Here is a 20,343-nt window from a genome sequence, read left to right as displayed (position 1 = left end):
TTTTTCCCTTTTCAAATTAGAATTTGAAAGGGGTGAGACGTCCTCTCCACTTGTTTAAAGACTCAAACCCCAGGTGGCATTTTCTGAGCGCTTCCTCTGTGCCAGGCAGCAGACTGAGAAGGCAGAGCCAGGATTTGAACTGAGCGGTCTTACTCCACATCTCGTTCACTTAACCTCGCAGACACACGTTTGGAGAGTATGATTTCACGACCTTGTCCCCCTAAAATCCCCTCACGCTCATCAGCTCTGACCGACAGTGACTTTGAAGGCTTTTATCCCTCTCTGCACCCGAAGAGACCAATAGATAGATGCCTGGGGTGGGAGAGGAGGCACGAAGCTGAAGGGTGGGCTGTGTGGATCTTGTCCCTCACACCTTCGATCTTCAGGGTTCTGGAGGTACATGTGCTTGCCCTGGTGTGTGGGACTTGGAAGAGCAGCCACTGTCCCTGTACCAGGAGATTCAAACCAGCTTTGCCTCATCTGGACCATTTGAAGAGGGGATGTCACCACCTTCCACATCCTTGGCCAGCAGGGCAGTAGCATCTATTTCCAGGAGGAGGTTGAGGCTGCCAGTGATCCTGGCAGGGAGTTCTCAAGTGTCAGGCAGATCTGGTGCAGCTTATCTCCCCTGCTCTCATTCTCCCGGCATCCCAATTTCCTCAGCACTTAATTTAAGGGGCATTAAATCCTTTCTGCAAGAAGGTTGGACATGAATAAATAGAGCATCTCTCTGAGGCAACAGAGCTGGTTTGCCCACCTCATTCATGCCACCGTTTGCTTAGTTACCAGGCTGAACATCACCCATATTCAGAATTCGGGAAGTTACTTTCAAAAACTAGGTGACACTGAATGTCTCATTGAAGTGGCTGAATTACTCTACGCAGCTTCCATATTACCATTTTGCTAAAGATGACTTCATGTCAAATATCAGCTTGTTTTATTTAACCAGAGTAGGTGGCAGCCTAAATGATCATTACTAATGCCTGAAATTCCCTAACTGGAAAATATCTTTTCTATATTAATTAGAGAAAGGTTTCAAATGTAATCTCCCTGAGCCAATGATAGCTTGATTTAGCTCTACAGTAATTATAAATTATAAGTAACTCGTCATATACTGAGAAAGAAGGGAAAGAAGAGAGAAATTCTGATGACTGCAGAGGGTGGGGACAAAAAATACCCTACTAGATGATTATTTCTGTTATAGAGTATAGGCCAAATAAACATTTTCCAACTGAAATAAAACATTGGGAGGAAAATAGAAGAAGGATAAGGGGAGAAGGGAAATTTTTGAAAATGGAAACTGATTTCATTTTCTTATTTTACAAAGAGTAGTTAATTAGTACTTTGGCAACAAACTAGGAGTAGAAAGAAACTTCCTCCAGCTGATAAAAGGTATCTATGAAAAACACATTACTAGCATTATATTTCCTATTTAATGAAGACAACCTGAAAGCTTTCCCCCTAAGATCAGAAATGAGACAAAGATATTTACCATCACCACTTCTATTGACCATTGTGCTGGAGGTCCTAGCCAGAGCACTTAGGCAAGAAAAAGAAATAAAAGGGATCCAGATTGGAAAGGAAGAACTAAAATGATCTCTACTTGCAGAAGACATGATCTTGTATATACAAAATCCAAAAGAATCTCAATGATTAGAACTAATAAACAAGTTCTGCAAAGTGTCAGGATATAAAATCAATATACAAAAAATCAACTGTATTTTTGTACATTAGCAAGGAACAATCAAAAAATAAATTAAGAAAATAATTATATTTATAATAGCATAAAAACAGAATATTTGGGAATAAGTCTAATAAAAGGAGTATAAAGCTTGTACTCTGAGACCTATAAAATACTGTTGAAAGAAATTGAAGAAGATCTAAGTAATGGAAAGACATCCTATGTTCATGAATCAAAGGATTTAATATGATTAAGATAACAATACTTCTCAAATTGATCTACAGATTCAATGCAATCTCTATCAAAATCCCAGCTGGATTTTTTCCAAAAATTGACAAACTGATCATAAAATTCATAAGAAAATGCAAAGAATCCAGAATAGTCAAACAATTCTGAAAAAGAAGAACAAAGTTTGAAGAAACATACTTCCCAATTTAAAAGCTTCCAACAAAGCTACAATAATCAAGACACTGTGGCACTGACATGAGGATTGACATATGGACCAGTGGAATAGAGCTGAAGTCCAGAAATAAAACTTTACATCTACGGTTAACTGATATTCGGCAAGGATTCCAAGACAATTTGACAGAGAAAGAATTGTCTATTCAACAAATGGTTCTGAAAAAACTGGATATTCACATACAAAAAAAAAAAAAAAATGAAGTTGAACCCACTCCCTCATAGTACACACAAAAATGAATTCAAAGTTCATCATAGACCTAAGTGAAGGAGCTAAAACTATAAAGCTCCTAAAAGAAAATATAAAAGTAAATCTTTGTGGCCTTGGATTAGGCAATGATTTCTTAGATACTAACCAAAAGCACAAGCAATAAAAGAAAAAATAGACAGATTGGACTACGTCAAAATTAAAACTTCCTGTGCTTCAATGGATACTATCAAGAAAGTGAAAAGATAACCTACATAAAAAACAAAAAAAATCATCTCCCCGACAAGAGATTTATACTGAGAATACATAAAGAACTCCTAGAAATGAACAATAAAAAGACATGTAAATATAAATCAATTTAAAAGTGGGAAAAGGTTTGAATAGACATTTCTCCAAAGAAAATATACAAATGGCCTAGAAGCACATGAAAAGATGTTCGATGTCATGAGTTATAAGGGGAATGCAAATCAAACCACCACGAGATACCACGTCACACCCACTAGATGGCTGGAATCAAAAAGATGACAATAATAAGCGTTTATGAATATGTGAAAAATTAGAACCCTCATTCATTGCTGGTGGGAATGTAAAATGGTACAGCTGCTCTGGAAAATAGTTTGGCAATCCTTCAAGATACTAAACATAGAGTTTCCATATGACTCAGCAATTCCATTCCTAAGTTGTATCCTAGGAAATGGAAAACATACAATCACACAGAAACTCACGCACAAATGCTTGTAGCAGGATTATTCGTAATACCCAAGAAGTGGTAATAATCCAAATGCCAACTTGCCAATGAGTAGATTAAAAATGTGGGTCTGTTTTACATGGAATATTATTTGGTAGTAAAAAAAGAATAGAGTAATAATACATGCTACACAATATGAATGAAGTTTGAAAACATTGTTAAGTAAAAGAAGCCTATCACCAATAATCACAAATTATATGATTCTGCTTGTGTGAAATGTAACATTTCTATATCTAACTGGAATTAATTTAGTATAAATCTGAAGCAGATTCTGATAAATTAACATGTATATGGCAAGCTGTGGAAAATCTACTGAAAAACCCTTAAAAGTATAATTTTAAAAATCATTAAAAGAATTAAAATGTTACACTAAAAATATTCACTTAATCCATTAAAAAAAGAAAGTTGGTCATTTTCACAATGTATGTAGACACTGGACAGCCCAAACACTAAAAAAAAAAAAAAAAAAAATGAAAAACAATTCACAAGCAGATGCTTCCCAAAAATTTGGTCCAAGGTCCCAATCGAGGATCTTTTTTTATGGTAGTAAGAAAAGTACTGTTCTTTAAGGGTTTATCCTTAAGAGGAGAACCTACTGTTTATTCAATTCTTCCTTACTACCAAGGGAATAAAATAATTATATAAATTCCTCACAGTGACCCCACCGACTGATGAGCAATCCAAGTGGAATTCTTGACTAGGAAGCAAATGAAATTGACTCAACGTCTGTGATGGAATGGAGTCTATGTGAGCTTGCTCGGACAGGATTCAGAACTTCTCTCTTTGGTACACATCACACGTCTGGAGACACACTGCGTTTTTCAGGGGAAAAAATTTAACTCCATACATCTCCCTTTTCATGGAAAGATCAATTTCTTCAAAGGCAGGTGGTGCCCTGAAGCTCTAATTGTTTTAGAATGCTGACCGACCTTGATTGGCACTCTAACCAATCAGAGCTTTTGACCAGATGAGTGGAAATTACCACATTTCTCCCAGATTAGACATAACCAAAGCCCCTTCCTAGACTCATCAGTAAGGTATTTGTTTAATAACTGAACCTGTGGTCTCCAGGCTCTCTGCCAATGGCAGGAAAAAATAAGGACGAGGATCTAGACACAGGCAGAGATAAAAGGCTATACTTCGCCCCTGAATTTATTGTTCTTTTTAAGAAATCTCTATCTGCTAGCCCTTCTTTTCTATTTATAGAAAACAAAATTAGTCCTTAAATCTGAATGCATGAGAGGAACACGTACGAATGCATGGCTTAAGCAGATACTTATGTAAATGATTATAGAATAATAAAATCAGATGTCCGAAGTAAATAACTTGCATTACCACTAACCCATGGCAAGAGTCCCTATTCTATTTTTAAGCACCTTCAAATCTACTTGTGGTCTTTTATCTCAATTTCATTTTTATAACATTTTTTTCTGGTTTACAGGGAGCTTAACTGAATACTGAAGGAAAAAAATCTCCACTGTACTCATTTCTATAGCAAGATTTTATGGGAAATTTTGCCTATCAAGGAATTTTCTTTCAAATTCCACTGAAAGAGCAAAATCACACTGCTCTTCAGACCTACGGTAACTCCCTTTACAATTTCACAGTTATCATTCTGGCTTCATTTGAGAAAGTACTTTTTTTAGAGATCAGAGAAAACCTGACTGGTTTTCAAATAAAAGTACCAAGAATAATGAAAACCTGGACAAATTTAGGAAGCATTCGAAAGGTTTAATTGGAGAAATGATCGATTGATCTTTACATATCTCCTTATTGCTACTCATTTGTCTCAATTCATCTAGTTTTGTCATTTTTTTTTTTATATTTCCACTAAAATTCCTAGTGTCCCTTGTTTTTCTATTGTAGCTTAAGTCTACAAATGGAGATAAGCATTTTTATTTGTCCATACTTGGAGTATAATTACGCTTTGTATAGATTCGTGTCTTTCACCAATTCTGGAAAGTTCTCCAGTCATTATTTCTTTGAATACTCTCTTTACTCCCTTCTATTCATTCTCCCCTTTAGAAAATAAGAGAGAATGACTTTCTCTATCCACCGTGTCTCTTTTTGTTTTGTCCTAAATAGTCGCAATTCTTCGTTAAAGTGAGTTTATTTTCTTTTTTAAAACTACATTTAATAGTGAATTAACACAATTTAGAAATGACCAATTACAAATTAAGTACCTTGCTGACCATAGGAACTTCTTATGCTTTACCATTTTCTAATTTTTAAGTAAATTTTATTGTGGTAAAATTCACACATTCTATGTAGAAATAGATGAATTCTGACAAACATTCATCCATGTTACCATGTCCCCATTTAAGATATAGAATATTTCCCCAGAAAGTTTCCTCTTGCTCATTTGCACCTGTATCATGACACCCTAGTCAATCACTGATCCGATTTGTCAATATAGATTTCTTTACTCTGTTCTAGAATTTCATCACATAAACAGAGTCATACAGTCTTCCTAATTCTGTGTCTAGTTTCTTCTGTTCAGAATAATGTCTGGGAGATTCATCCTTATCGTTGCATGAATCAGTACAATAATTTGTTTCTTTTTATAGCTGAATAGTATCCCATTGTATGAATATGACAATTTGTTTATCCACATTCATTCCATACATATAAGTAATCTAAGTTGTTACATTATGAAATTGCATATATTCAATATAAAACATAATACACAAAAAAAATTGGGTAGCCTCTAACTGGCTTCTCTCACTCCAGTCTCTAGTACATTCTTGCTGCCAAGGTCAACTTTCCCTTCACCATGACAATCTTCTGTTAGACGTGGCCCTAGTCCACTGCTGAAAGCAATCCTTTTTACTTCCCATTTTTGCTTCATATGATGCACCTCTTGCTGCTTTGTGTTGTGGTTACTTAGGCACATATCTGACTTCAACTACTAGACTCTAAGCTGCTTGAGGTCAGGATCCAGAGAGATTTAGCTTCACTCGTGCACCGCACTGAACACAGGATGGCTTTATGGGATGCGCTCAACAAATACCGGCTGAGGAGATAAATAAACAAGTGAATTCTTCCATTCAAAATTAGCCTCAGTGGCTCCCCATCTTAGAGCTTGTTTTACAAAATCTTCCACAACTAGCTCCAACTTAGCTTTTCATCTGCTTTCCTGTGATTTTTCATGCATAATACATCTTCTCCAGCTACACTGGAGTCTATTTGTTGACTTCCATACCTTTATCTATGATGTTTTTCCTGTCTGGTAGGAAGCACGCGCGCACACAGACACACAGACACATGCACACACAGACACAGACACAGACACAGACACACACACACACCCCTATCTGTCTTTATTCTTTCCCTACCTGCTGAACAAGAGTCAGAATCCAAAGTTCTCTGTTTCCTGAGGAACTTTCTACTATCCACACACCTTTGTCCGCGGGGACCATGCAAGTAAAAAGTTGCAGATTACACCCAGTAGGGGGCGGTGTGCCCATAATCTCCCGCGAGTTCCAGGGCTTTTTCTGCAGCCCTGGAGATTTTACAGAAGCCATGTGTTTACAGAAACCTCTCACAGATTAAAGAAATAAATAAACAACAATTCAGCTATCTCCCTCCTCAGATCACTCACAAGCTATGAGTAATCTCCACTAACCAAAGCACAGTAATTGGGGCCCTAATAACGAAGACAAAACCATCTGACAATTTTTAATCTCTATGATTTAAAACACAACCAGCTCATTTTTTAAAGATTCATCTGAAGGACCTCATTTTTAAAAAAATACATCCTCATTTTTTAAAAAAGCAATCAAATGCACTCACAGGTTGAGTGGCGAATCTGCATTGTTGAATCGGGAACCATTAATGCAAAGTTGAACGTCTTGCCCTTTATAAGAAGAGATCAGTTAAAAAGGAAAAAGTAAATTCTGTACTACCCACTTCTTTCCCATCTCCACCCACTTCTTCCCTCCATTTAGATTTTTAAAATATGTTTCGTAACTATTTACCGAATGGCAGTTATTTTTTATGTACTAGATTTAAGATATCAGAGGATTCGGTTTGTATTAATCATTGGTTCACACTGTTCACAGCCCAGAAGTGAACAGTCATCATGAAACACACAAACCATGTCGCATCACAGGGGCCAGAGGCTAGCCCTGCTGTTCTCACATGGGGGCAGAGAGACTTCACAGAGAATCAATAAAGTTCAGTGTCTTATAAGTTTATAAATCAATAAAGCTGGAAATGGTCCTTGCATTTCCCAGATAAGAAAGAAATGTGATGTCCAAAGAGGTCAAAGTGATTTTTTTCAAGAGACCACAACCAGTTAGTGATGAAACAGTCTAGAATCCAACACTTTGGACCTGTTTCCTGTATTATGCACTTCATCTTGTGGACACCATTTATTGCTCTTCTTAAAGTGTCGGCAAGCAAGCGATGATATCTTAAAAGCATCTTCTTTGTGCCCGGATGTTTTAAAGGTATGCTAACAAGGCCAGGCAAACACCAGGTTGCCTTGAATAACACCTCTCTAAGAAGCCAGCCAGGCTTTCAGTTCCTTAAGGCTGTCACGCTGGCACCTTTTAAAAAGTGCTTGTGAGAAAGATCATCAAGGAAGAAAGTAAAATCCATCCTTAGTGGCTATCGCGTGTGTCAGCATACATCCTATTCATTTCTCCTATAATTATTTATTGGGTGGGGTAAGAGGCAGGACGTGTTATTATATTAGGAAGTTATTTGTCCCTTGAATCTAAAGATATGCCTACAGTTCACATTACATCAGAAGGAGGATGTAAACACTAAAAGCTATGCTCAAATAACAGTGCTTAATAACAATGGCACTTAAAGCTTATCACACCTTTCAGGGTGGATTTCAAAGTACTTGACAAATGTTCATTATATTTCAACACAGTATTATGCTGAAGGAGCAACATGTTGTGATTTCTTTATTATAAGTCAGAGAAAAGAAAGATAATTGCTTTTTTAAGTCTTTTTTTTTTATCCCTATCATTTTTATTTTTAATGATGCCTAATTTTGTAAATTAACTAAATAAAGTGATTGGCTTTAAGGGATTAGAATTTGCAAGTCCTATGCCCATTTAGAGGAAACACTCTTTGGGCTTTCTGACATAAAATTCACACAAAGGACTCTCGTGAAGCATCATCTGAAATTCCAGGTCTGGATGTGTGAAGCAACCCACCAGGGAATGTAGCAACTTAAAAAAATTTATGGAAGCTTTAATTCTTCCCTGGACTGTCATTATTAAAAATTAATCCAGGAATTCGAGTTTGGGATGAGGTAGGAGGATGGGTGGGAGGGAATTAGAAAGGGAGGGAGAAGACAAAGACTGTTTAAATAGTTATGATTTTTATTTGAAATCGGAGAAAGAGTCCCTACTTTTAAGACTTGAATTGTCATGATAATTAAGGACTTCAGATATTTTATATTACATCTAACGGGTTTTGACTTCTAAAGAGCTTAGAGGGGTGTGTCAGCAGAGGTGGCTTTCGCTGCAGCCCCCCAGGGTACTCAGCCGCATCACAGAAGGTTCGGTACCTCTAGACAGTGTGCAGCACCCTGGGACAATTTCCTCACCCTAAAAAGGTCAATGAGATGATGTCAATGGAGCTTGTTGAGCACAGCCCCTGGGAGTTTTAAAAGAGGGTTGGCTCAGCTAGGAAGGGTGCTCTTTTGCTGTCTTTCCAATGCCTTCTTCTTCCTGCCTGGAATGGGGACATGGCAGCTGGAGTTCTGGCAGTCATTTTGTATCTTGAGGTAGATCTTGAGACAGGTAAAAGAAACATGCACATTTGATGATAGTATTGCTGTCTTACATGCCCTGGACATCCTGTCTTGAGATTTCTTTTATATAATACTTGAGTTTTTCATTATTTATTCACTAATAAAGCCAACTCGATGACCTTTAGAGTTTAAGTAATTGCACTTTCTCTTTAAAACTGCCTTTGTTTCTTGAAGAAGTACAGTCAGTACTGCTTTCCCTGAGCTTATAGAATAAGTCCACTAAGGCCCCCATGTCACATAAGTCCAGAGGACACCATGTGTATTGTGGGCCAGTGGACACCTTTCACTTAGACTACAGTGTGAGTAGGGTCCACTGGACCTGCGTTTCTCACCACCCCTACCCAGCTCTCATGGAATTCTCTGGTTCTTTTTGATCTTTTTGGAGTTACATCCTCAAAGAGACAAATGAAAAAAGTGATTTTACATTCAAGTATTGACCAAATAATCGCTAATACAATCTGTGGCTTTATAATCTCATTAGCAGCTAATTCAGATGAGATTTCTCCAACTTTTAAGCCATGGATGATTTTGGCAGGTAAATGAATNAACTAACAATGTATTCCCATCTCCCACCATTCTGTAGGTTGATGAGGCTCAGCTGACTGGTTCTTGCTTCAAGCCTCTTGTGTAGTTGCAACCTGATACCACGTCAGCTGGGGCCGCAGTCACCTGAAGACGCCACGGGGCTGGATTTCCTATAAGACCAACTCGCATGGCCCGCAGCGATGATGGCTCAGCATGGGTCGATGATCTACTGAGCCCTCCCTGTGATGTGGCTTCTCACAGCATGGTGGCTGGGTTTCCAGGGGAGCATTCCAGGAGTGAGGGTTTCAAAAGGCAGGAAGCAGAAGTGCAGGGCTGTGCTCAGAACTGTGACAACGTTATTTCCACAATCTCCTGTTGATGAAAGTGGCCAGGGGGCCCGCCCAGATTCCAGGGTGTGGAGAAATAAACGGCCACTCCTGACGGGGAGTGGGAAGGTCGCATTGCTGAAAAGCATGTGGGATGGGAGCTGTGGTTGCAGTCATTTTTGGAAAATATGATCTGCCACACTCAGCTTTGTCATAACCTGCAATGAAGCTATCCAGCTGCAGATAAATTTCCATTTCCACACTGTTATTCTGCCTTTAATTGGGCACAGAGTAATAGTCAATTTATGTTTTCAACTGTTGCCAAGGTTACATTTGGGGCCTTAACTGTTATTAGTTCATACCCTTTTATTCCTTCTAATTCAAACATATTTAGCCCCAATGAGAAGATTGCTCATGGGATCCAGGGCATGGGTGAAGCCACCACTGTTTGATTGATAGTCACCATCGTCCTGTGCACCCCTGGCAGTCCCCAGACTCTTAACGAGGACCAGGCAGGAAAATGTAAATAGATGAGTTCAAATCCATCACAGTAACAAAAATTCTTTTCATTAAGTTTACAGTTAACCTCTCTTTCGAACCTTATATTCCCAATATTTCTCACCAGCATTCATGTTCCCATCGAACTAGACCTCTTACCTCATGCTGCCTGGCCTGGTTCGTTCTGCTTTCTCCACTCCTAACTGCTCCCATCCCAGCTCAGATTCCGCCCCTACTTCCCCATTATTAAAATATGACTGCTTTCAGGGCTTATTCAAATACCAGTCCCCCCGGATTGACTTTTCTGATTTCCCTGCCAAGTGGGTGTCACTCCATTCTTCTTCGCACCCCATCGCACTTGCCTCCCGCTTCTTAGGACTCTTACCTGGTCTGCATCGAGTCGCGGTCCCGTTTGGGCTTGTCTAATTCCCTCCCCTTGCCTTTCGCATCCATTCCCTACAGAGCTCAGCGCATCACCTCTCACACCCCGGGCGTCCTGTTGACAGTGTCAAGCTGGAATGAATCTCTAGGAATGTCGTTCTCATGCTGTCATGGCCTCCAATGGCCTAGGCTTCCGAAAGAGCTCCCTCAGCTCTCAGGGAATTTTGTTCACTCACATTCATCCCTTCATTCACTTATTGTTCCAACAAATAATGACTGGGCATAGTCCCCCTGCTAAACCAAAAAACTGTTTTAAGGTCTCTGGAATTACATTAAATCATCCTGCTCACACAAGCAAAATTATCTTACCAAAGGAAATAGGCATCACACGTCACTCCAACTTCAGCTCCTTGAAGACCAAAAGAGATGTCTGTTGGAGTGAGACCAAGGGCTGTCCACAAAGACCCGAAGGCGGTTTCTGCAAGAGGATCCTGGTTTTCCTCACCTTCTACTCAGCATCCTTTGGCAGCCAGACCTTGGACCGACTCTCAAATGTTGCCGCTTCTGATCATGTTCACAGATGTAGGGCCTTCCTGCTGATCCTTCCTGATTCTGCCTTTGCTCCCTCCATACTGGGGTGGGATGCTCCCCACGCAGCTCCAACCTGCTCCACTCCCTGGACTGGTCTTCGCTGCTTTCTCACAGGTCCATCTTTACACCAGGAGACAGGACAGCAAACGGAGGGTCAGGCCCTTCAGGGAGGACAGCTATAAACGCCCAATTCAAGGGTGGACTAAGTATTCAAATGTACGAAGGTAAGTTAATTTAGCCACTCTGTGCCTCCGTTTCCTCAAGTGAGAAATGGGGATAATAAAACACCTATTTCACCCATTGCAGCTGTGCCTAATACGTAACACAGCTTCGTGAATGTTAAATTTTCTTCTTGTCATCGGATGATTGTTGTCTTGGGTCATTTTTCTCGGAAGCAGACTCTGAGACGAGGAAGGGGCTGATTCGGGCGAAGTTGTGGGGTGGGCAGCTTCAGCCTAAACCTTCGGGGAGTGTGAGGAGCCCATGGTCACGGGCACAGGGCTTCCTGGGGAAAGAATTCCCTGGCATTGCCTGCTCACCTCGGTGACAGACAAATCAGCAGCCCGAGAGTTGGCCTCCGAGATGAGTGGCAGGTGTGGGCCTTGAGAAACGAAAGCACAGCGGAGCTGGGAGGGGCGGTCAGGACTACAGAGGGGCGGTAAGGGGACTTGGGTGCGTCCCGTAGTGTGCTGCACGGCATCTTCTGCAAAACGATCTTGTGATTCTCGTATTTGATTGGCCTTTTCGTTTCACAGCCCCCGTTCTCTGTCCTACGTTCCAGCTCCTTCTCCAATCTACGGCCTGTTGATTCACTCAGCAGACACTTACTGAGTCCTACTATGTGCCCAGCACCATGCCAGGGCCTGGGACTGGATCACTGAACAAAATAGGCAAAAATCCGTGCTCTTGCGGAAGTAGTCAGTGGTGACAAATGTGACCACTTTTTAAAGATCTGATTTTTAGCAATAGCCACAAAAGTCAGAGAAGATGCCATTAACTGTACAATAGCAATTTTTACCCAAAGTAATTGCAATTTTAAATTAATGAGACTGATTTTTCTCCTAAGCCTATTAAATTAATTTTTCCCAGCAATAATTTCCACAGGACTCTTAAAAAATTATATATTTTTTATTACATAGGTATATAATCGCACTTAAAAGCTTGGAAAATAGAAAAAAAGGTAAATTAATCACCTATAATTCCACTGATTTAATACAACTACTATTAGTATAGGGAGAGGATTTTCTTCCTGTCTTTTCTTTGCATCTACTTTACTTTTTAAAAATAAATTTGAAATAATTCACGTATATTCTCATATTCCTTTCTCATTTTATATTTACCATGAGCGTAGCCCCACGGTCTTTATAAACAATAATATAATGACCATATAATACACTACTCTTTACCTACTCCTTCCCTCATATGAGCCCTTTGGGTGGTTTGCAATGTTTTCAGTATTGATTGTTGAATGTATTGATTCAGAAAACAATTCCGATAGAGGAGTTCCGATTATGCACGAAGCAGTGAAACCATAATTGAAATGCGTCCGCCGATTCCTGGGGAACGCTGGTGAAGGATGACTCTGATTCGGATATATCAGGTTAATCGCGTCTGTTAAAAAAAAAAACCAATAATCTTACCCTGCGGTTTCATATTTCACATGCTTGTGGAGTTCTTTCTAAGTTTACAGGAGACTTTCCAAAAGAGGAATTCTCGGAATTCGATTTTTATCTCCACCTGACTGCACCAGAACCTATCTCCTAAATCTCCCCGAAAGTGCTCTGCTGCCCTTGGAGAAGGACACAGGAGGGGACAGGCGAGTGGCATCCTGCCATTTGCCACTGTTATTCTTGCCTGGGCCTCAGCTGACCCCAGAAGAGCCCTCGCTGCAGTATTCCCGGAAGGGCCCCCAGGTCTGGTTGTCGCTGGTTTTTCAGAAGGCTCTCCAAGGCCACAGACATCTGTTAGACACGACTGAAGACAAAGACAGCTGGGACAGCCCGCACAGAAGGAAGTCCCCCTGGGAAAGGCGCTGCCTCGGAGGTCCCCCGAGAGCCACAGTTAACCATTGTTCAGTTACAAAGGGCTCAAGCTGAAAGCTGCTGCTGATTCTGGGGTCAGTCTCTTGGCCTGTGGCAGAGTTACAGTGGGGAGGGACACAGAAGCGCCGATGTCCCCAGGAGTGGCTGCCTGTGGTGACAGAGCAGCTGAGGGGCTGCTGCCAAGAGCCAGGGCTCTGTCTAGAGAGAGCCTAGCCCCTGAGACCACGCGACGGGCACCGACAATGGGCCATGGGCTCTCTATGACTTCTCCTCCCCAGTATTGGTATTTGCTGAGTGTCACACGTGCTCGCATTTGGAGCTCCCTGAAAACTGTAGTAAATTGTGGTAAAAACTTTCCAACAGCCACCTGAGCACACTCCCCGGGCTGGATGAATAAGCAAACAGTCTGACTTCTTTTATCCACTCCCCACAACCCCACCCCTGGGGAAAGGCCTAGAAAAAGGAGAACAAGCTTTAAAAGTATATGAACTGTTCAAAACCGCTGTGCACTTTCGCAGCTGGACACCGCGTCACTGCTTTTGGCAGATATTTGACATTAATATGCAGATAACTCTAGATGAAGAGAACAAGCACGTGGTAGGTAGAGAAAATAGGCATCATAGGAGCATTAGAAAATAAAAATAATCTCTGAGCTGCTGTCTACAGCTTTCTCTTAACAGTTTCTGCAGCTCATCAAAAGCTTTCACATGACAAGTGCTGCGTTGCCTGATGCGGGCCACCAGGGCAAAGGTCAGGCCTGGATGTTGGCATGGAGAGGGGTCCAGTTAGCACTGTCCAGAATTAAAACTGAGACTGACCTCATGCCCGATGGACTCAGCCTAACGCTTTTTATTTTTACTCTGGACTGGGTGAGGGGGCAGTTCCTAAAAAAACAGCTTCTACAAAGAGACAAGGGAAATTGAGTTAAAACAGTAACAAACACACAAACCTCTACTATAACCCCATGGCCGAGATTCTAGGGCTAACATGTCTTAACAGCTCCTCTAAGGAAACACAGCTAAAGAAACAAGGGAAGAGAGTGATAAGAGAGTCTAGTCTGCAGGCTGAAGACTATCTTCAGGTGAAGGAATCTCGCTCATGCTGGCCACCCCAAGGCCATGGCTACGGCTGGTGCACACCGTGACAGGTGACCTCTAGGGCTGAGCATCCAGAATGGAGCAAATTGCAAGAGCATAAAGGACATTTAGCACGGGAGAGTCTCAGTAGATGTCCTGATATAGGGCTGACACACGGAAAGTACACTGTGGGGAGCTCGTCTCTGTTACAGTGCTCCCCAGGCCAGCCCCTTCCTCCGTGACCCCACCCCCAATCCTCCTAGCACTGAAAACCAAGGGTGGGCGTGCCCAGGGCCAACCTGGGACCTGCCAGCCTATAGGTACAGCCATTTCGCAGCAACTGCCACACACAAACCTGGTCCCTGCATGTTCCCCTAGTCAGAGAGAGCCCAGACTATATAGCACTGGGGACTCGCCCAATGCCCAGGCGGCTGGAGGCAGAGTTCTCCCAAGGCATTCTGAAGAAATGCAGCCTCCAAACATCTACGTGTATGGACCTTCCTAAATGGCATGACTTATCCTGTTTAAGACTTCCTCAGACCTTAAAGTTACCAAAGGATGAGGAACTGTGTTATGCTTTCTATTGCCTAAAGAAGCCTAAAGCAGAGGACATTGCGATCGCTAAGAAATCGTACGCTAAACATTAGCCCAAGTGGAGCCAGGACCCCAAGGTCTTTCAAGCCCATTAAGAAGAAAATAGATCTTGCATAAAAGGCTTTTTGGAACTTTCTCTTCCTCTTTTAAGCTGTCTGCAGTCAGTATTAAATTTCATCACTGAGTTGTTTGTTTGTTTGTTTGTTTTTGAAGGAAGAAAGTATGAGAGAAACAATGTTTCCATAAGGATGTGCCAAGCTCAGTGCTACGTGCATTCCAGGTAATTCTCCTGGGCTCTGGCGCTGGCTTACTGACTGACCCCTTTCACAGACGAGAAAACTGAGGCTTAGAAAAGTCAAGTAATTTACTCAGGGGCCTAGAAGTTAGAAGGTGGCAGATACAGAATTGGAAGCCAAGTCTGTGAAACTAAAAAGCCCCATCTTCCCCAATCTACCTAATTCTGTCTCCTCTGCAATTGCTAAACGGTTCACCCGTGGTTTTACCTATAGCGGGAGGTTACTCAACCATTAGGCTTGAAAGAGAAAAGCATTTTGAGAACTGTGATGTCAGAAAAAGTACATGCTTTGAGTAGAAAGTCAGTTGTCACCCTTCAGAGAGAAATTGATTCCCCAGGTGTCAGGGCACCACCTGGCCATACCTCATTCACCTGCTCAAGAAAAGGAATGCCACCGTCCAGATGGTGTCTTCGCTGCTGGCCAGGTAGACTCTGCTTCCTTCAAACTGCTTCCTTTGTTTCAACCACTTTCTTCTTATAGCCTATTATTAATATGTACATATTTTTTTTCTCTGCTAGACTCTAATTCAAATCGGGATCCACAAATGACTTCTTTTTTTGCTTCCCATACATGAACACAACATAGGAGATGCTCATAACAGTTGGATGAATGAATGAGATGCACACAATACAACACGACATAACACAGTAGATGCCGAATAGCGGGTGAATGAAGGAGTGAAACGTGTGTATAGATGCAGAACTGGTCCTTCGCCTGGAGAGATTCCCATGAAAAGATTGTGCATCTAGGAATGTAACTAAGAGAGTGACATGCTTTGGGAATATGGGTCATGGTTACAGCCAGAAGAAAACATTAGCCAACTTTTATTCAGGAGGGTAACCTGGGAGGAATACGTACCTTTCTGCTGTTATGCTGACGTTCTGTAAAGCAGCATACCAGGTAGGCCCCATTTAACACCCTACATTGGAAGTGGAAAGATTTCCGATGTCTGCAGCAAGATCACCAGGTGGCCGTGATCAGTAAGAGTCAACTGGGCCTCTGCCACAGCCCATCAGATTATAATTATTTTTCTCTTGAAAGTCGTGCACGTCTACCATCATTTTATTTCTTCCGACGGTAAATAGACACGTTGCTTCCTGAAGTATTTGCCACAGATGGGAAGTTCTCAGAATGTGTCTTTAATGACAGCCCTCGAAGGAAGTTGACACCCAACACCTGGACAGCCGACTCTCGTCCACACTTAGCATTACCTTGTTTTCCAGTTTTCGGAAAGTTGTTCCTTGTTTTCATTTGCTTTTTCTTCCATTTGATAGGAAACTTGTTACTTTTTAAAAGGACCCGAATTCAAATCAAATGATCACTCAATATGTCAACATCTGTTATTTCATTAAATTATAGTACTCCGACTATAATCCTGAACTATGATCTTTGAAATATAGTTTTCCAACGTCGGTTACAGTGAAATGGGTATTAGTTGGCCCTAGACTTGTCACAGAGATAATGCCAAAATATAAGACTTAGAGCAGAAACTCTTTGCTTCCTCTGAAACTAACACCACAAGGTGAGAGGACAGATTTGTATTATCTCACAAGGGCATTTTTAGGACAGACTTAATTTTACCTAATTTGAGGATTACGTGATGGTATTACAATGCAAACTAGTTTCTTCATTTCTACCCTCACGTCTTACACCCAGAGAGAATGACATTTTATATCTGTGTTAATGGCTCTGTGCATCTTTTAATTACACAAAAGACTATCAGATCTTTGTCAGCTGCAAGGCAGGCCCAATGACAGTCTCAGCCCATTTTAAGGAGTTAGAATAGCGCATCAGACTTGTCCTGAGTTTGGCGAGATGGCCAGCCTTCGTACCCCTGAACCAATCTAGATATGGGCTGCCCCAGGAATGGGCATGACCTTGGACAAGACTGTTTTCCATAAATGAGACACGCCCTGAAGAGGGTGACAGCTGAAGGCTGTCTGCTGACAGTGTTCCCAGCAGCTGGGGCAGCAAATCTTTCATGAAGGGAGGACTGGATAGTGCAACACAGAGCCCACCACAAATGTACAGTCCAGCTGGGAGACACACACAAGTACACAGGGAATTAGAATATATCATGATAGGAATAGGATAGAGTTAAGTATAGGGCTCTATGAGGACATTTGAGAAATTGGTAAATTATGTCGAGGTTTATGGCAAGGGTAGCAAGTGTTTCCTGTTTTCCCTAACTGCATTCTGAACTGACTCAGAGATACATAAGGGAGTAGGTGGTTGGAAAACTGACGACTACCTTCATTATTGATAAAGCTGACAACCAGTGCTGTGGTTCAGGTGCGTGGTGGTAATGAGCTACCCAGTACTGAAACGTGGCCTCCTAACTCACCCAGGCACAGGCAGTACTAGATCACGTGGGCCTCCCCATGCAGGAGCATCGATGAGGAATAGGGCACAATGCGAGCTCCCTGAAGCAGCTGCTCCCAAAGGAAAAAAGGGAGCAGCAAGACTCAGCCTGGCCGGTCCCTTCTTTCAAAGTCACTAGTCAGGAAGGTCAGCTCACATGAAAGGAGACATTGGGACTGGGGAATAAACATACTCTCAACCCTCCTATTCACACCCATGCATTTGAGGACTGGAAAGTGTCTGTTGGGTGATAGCGAGCTCCATGGGGTGATGGGGAGAACAGCCAGACTGCCACAGGCTGAGGGGCAAACGGGAGGTGAGGAATTGAAGACAGCCAGGCCACACAACTCTCTCGAGTTTGTCACCATGACTACTCCAGTGGAGTAGGGCTAGTGTCTGTAGAGTTTAATTTAATTTCATAAGTGCATTTTAGGATAACCCAAGCTTGAGGAGCTATAATAAGGTCTTGATAAACTTCCTAGGGAAAGCTATAAAAAGTAAAGACATGAAAATGTGTTTTGTGAGGTTTGGGGCCTGTAGACTTACAAGGACACTACCTGGACTCAGCCAACGGAAAGAAGAGCCAACGGAAAAGTGGGAAAGAGCATCAGTGTCTAAGGCTTGGGCATTTCTTTTCAAGGTCATTCATTGAGTCAGATTCGTAAAATGGAGTAAAAGATGCAGTGCTCTTTGGAAAAAAGTTAAGCCAACCAACCAATGAACACCACTAAATTAAAGAAAGAATGTATATTACTCAAAGTCTTCGCTAATAAATAGAGCCCCACGTTTCAAAGGCTGCCCAAAAGCGAGAGTATATTTCATCCGCGTCCTGGTCAATCATAGGTTGGTGGCTCTGCTTCACCTTGTATGTTCACCATGTAATACATGTGGCCTCCAAGGCTGACGTGGATGGACCGTGGTGAATAGAAGTTCACAAACATATCCCACTGGACGGCCCTATCTAACTGCAAGGAACTCTGGGAGTTGTAGTCTCTGAGACTTCAAAGAGAGAAAAATGGACACTTCTGAGCTCCAGCAGCATCCATCACAGAATGAAATCTCACCTAAGTATGGTGATTCCTCACTAACCTGGAAGAAGCTTTTTTTTCAACAGGCACAAATGTTTAAATTAAAGAAATAAACCCCACTGAAAAGGAAATTATGTTCCACAACATAAAATCATCAGTGGCACAATACCTAGCACAGAAGAGGGCTCAATACACATATTAATCAATTTAGCTAATGCCTGATAAGTCTTGAAATTTAAAAGAGAAAGAAGACAAACAGCAATGCCAACATCAAAAGGCTTTTTTCTCCCTAAAGGCTGAAAACATTCTGGGTTTACTCTCTTACTCAAGTTTTCCCACATCCTATATTTTTGGCTGCTGGTTTGGAGGCCATAATCAGGGGTAAGGGAAAGAGAGATGCTAAGAAAAGCAGAATGGTTGGGCTGGGGAAAACCGGCCACTCAAAAGTCTGGGTCTGGTAGATTTTACTTTGCTCTTTCCTCTTTTTCCGAGGGGAACATTAGGAAAGGACGGGCGCTCTAGGACGCTGGTGCGATTGCCATGGCCTCGGGCCTCCGAGGCCCCCCCAAACCTCCTCGGTGCCTGCCAGTGTGGGAAACCTCTTTAAAACATTCAGTTTCCTACTTGGAGAAACATAATTGGAGAAAAGGTTCAGATTGTCTTGCGGGAGGCAATAGCTTGACTAATACTCCTACTTAAAAGTAAGTGAAGAAAGTCAGATTCTGCAATTCGTTACTTCAGTAGTCATGTTTTGAACGTTTACTGAAGCTGTGAAGCAGTGTAGCAAAAATACAGTGACGGGCACAAAGAAGGAATGGGCTGGTCTCAAGGAACTAGTGAGAAAGACAGTCATTAAATGTCCCATTGGATTACGTGGAGAAATTATTCTGAATAGTGATGAGAAAGTCTGAAGTTGGTGGGTGGGGTGCTTAGAGTATGAAGAAGGACCATCCAGAGCTAAGGCCCCGTGAGAGCACAAGTTTGGCGGACGACTGTGGGACGATGGGAGCTCTCTCGCTATACCCCACCAGTCCCCTATGTGGCTGAAGTCCTAGCCGGACTGGGTCCTGGAATTCCAGTGGCCTTCCTGCCTAGATCCTACACCAGGTATAGATGTCAGGGCCCTGGAAATGTGGGGACCCTGGGATACCCTGGGACATTCTGCTTGGAGCTGGCGCCAAAACGTAGAATTAAAGTAAAGGCTCTAAGACACTCTGAGGTGTAGGATACTAACCAGGTGGATCTTTGATGTCATTCAAGGAGTCTGAAGAGCATTCTAAAGGGCAGGGGGTAAATCAAAGTGTTTTGAGGAGGGGCACAGCCCCACCCTGTGCTGTGGGAAGGTCACTGGAGTTATGGTCAAAGGAGCAATGATTGGGATGACACTGGAGTGTGGAGAAGGCCCAGAGGAAGAGCCCTTCCCTGAGACAGACCCCCCTCTCCCAGTTGTTGTACCCCTTTGTTACCTTCCCCCAGAATTCCCTAGCCTCAGGCGCCTGCAGGGACACGTAACATCCCACTGTCGTGAATATCCACTTCCCCTGGTCTGTTAAGTCTCCACTATAACACAGGGTCTTAAATAAGCGCATAAGTTAATTCCGAGCATCTTGACTTCCAAGGAATAAAAAGGAACATGGCAAGTTCCATAGTCTGCAATAGCTCATAAATGGAAGCACGACCATCTGTCAGAGACGAACGCTCCTAATGCCACATTCTAAAACAGCTAGCACGCGGGGCTTTGTTTATTAAAGGAAAA

General features: G+C 42.1%; 1 long non-coding RNA gene across 1 annotated transcript; it reads right to left on the bottom strand.

Annotated features, from left to right (window-relative positions):
- Nucleotides 1-5,187: 5,187 nt before the first annotated feature.
- On the bottom strand, nucleotides 5,188-7,008 carry LOC120586257 (uncharacterized). The gene is made up of 2 exons (XR_005648660.1): nucleotides 6,889-7,008; nucleotides 5,188-6,109 (listed from the first exon to the last, which is right to left on the bottom strand). It is a non-coding gene; the product is annotated as an uncharacterized LOC120586257 (long non-coding RNA).
- Nucleotides 7,009-20,343: the final 13,335 nt, after the last annotated feature.

This window comes from Pteropus medius, unplaced genomic scaffold (assembly GCF_902729225.1).
Source record: "Pteropus medius unplaced genomic scaffold, Ma_sr-lr_union100, whole genome shotgun sequence".
NCBI lineage: Eukaryota > Metazoa > Chordata > Mammalia > Chiroptera > Pteropodidae > Pteropus > Pteropus medius.
The sequence above is the reverse complement of the archived record's forward strand: the minus strand, read 5'-3'. Positions and strand labels throughout refer to the sequence as shown.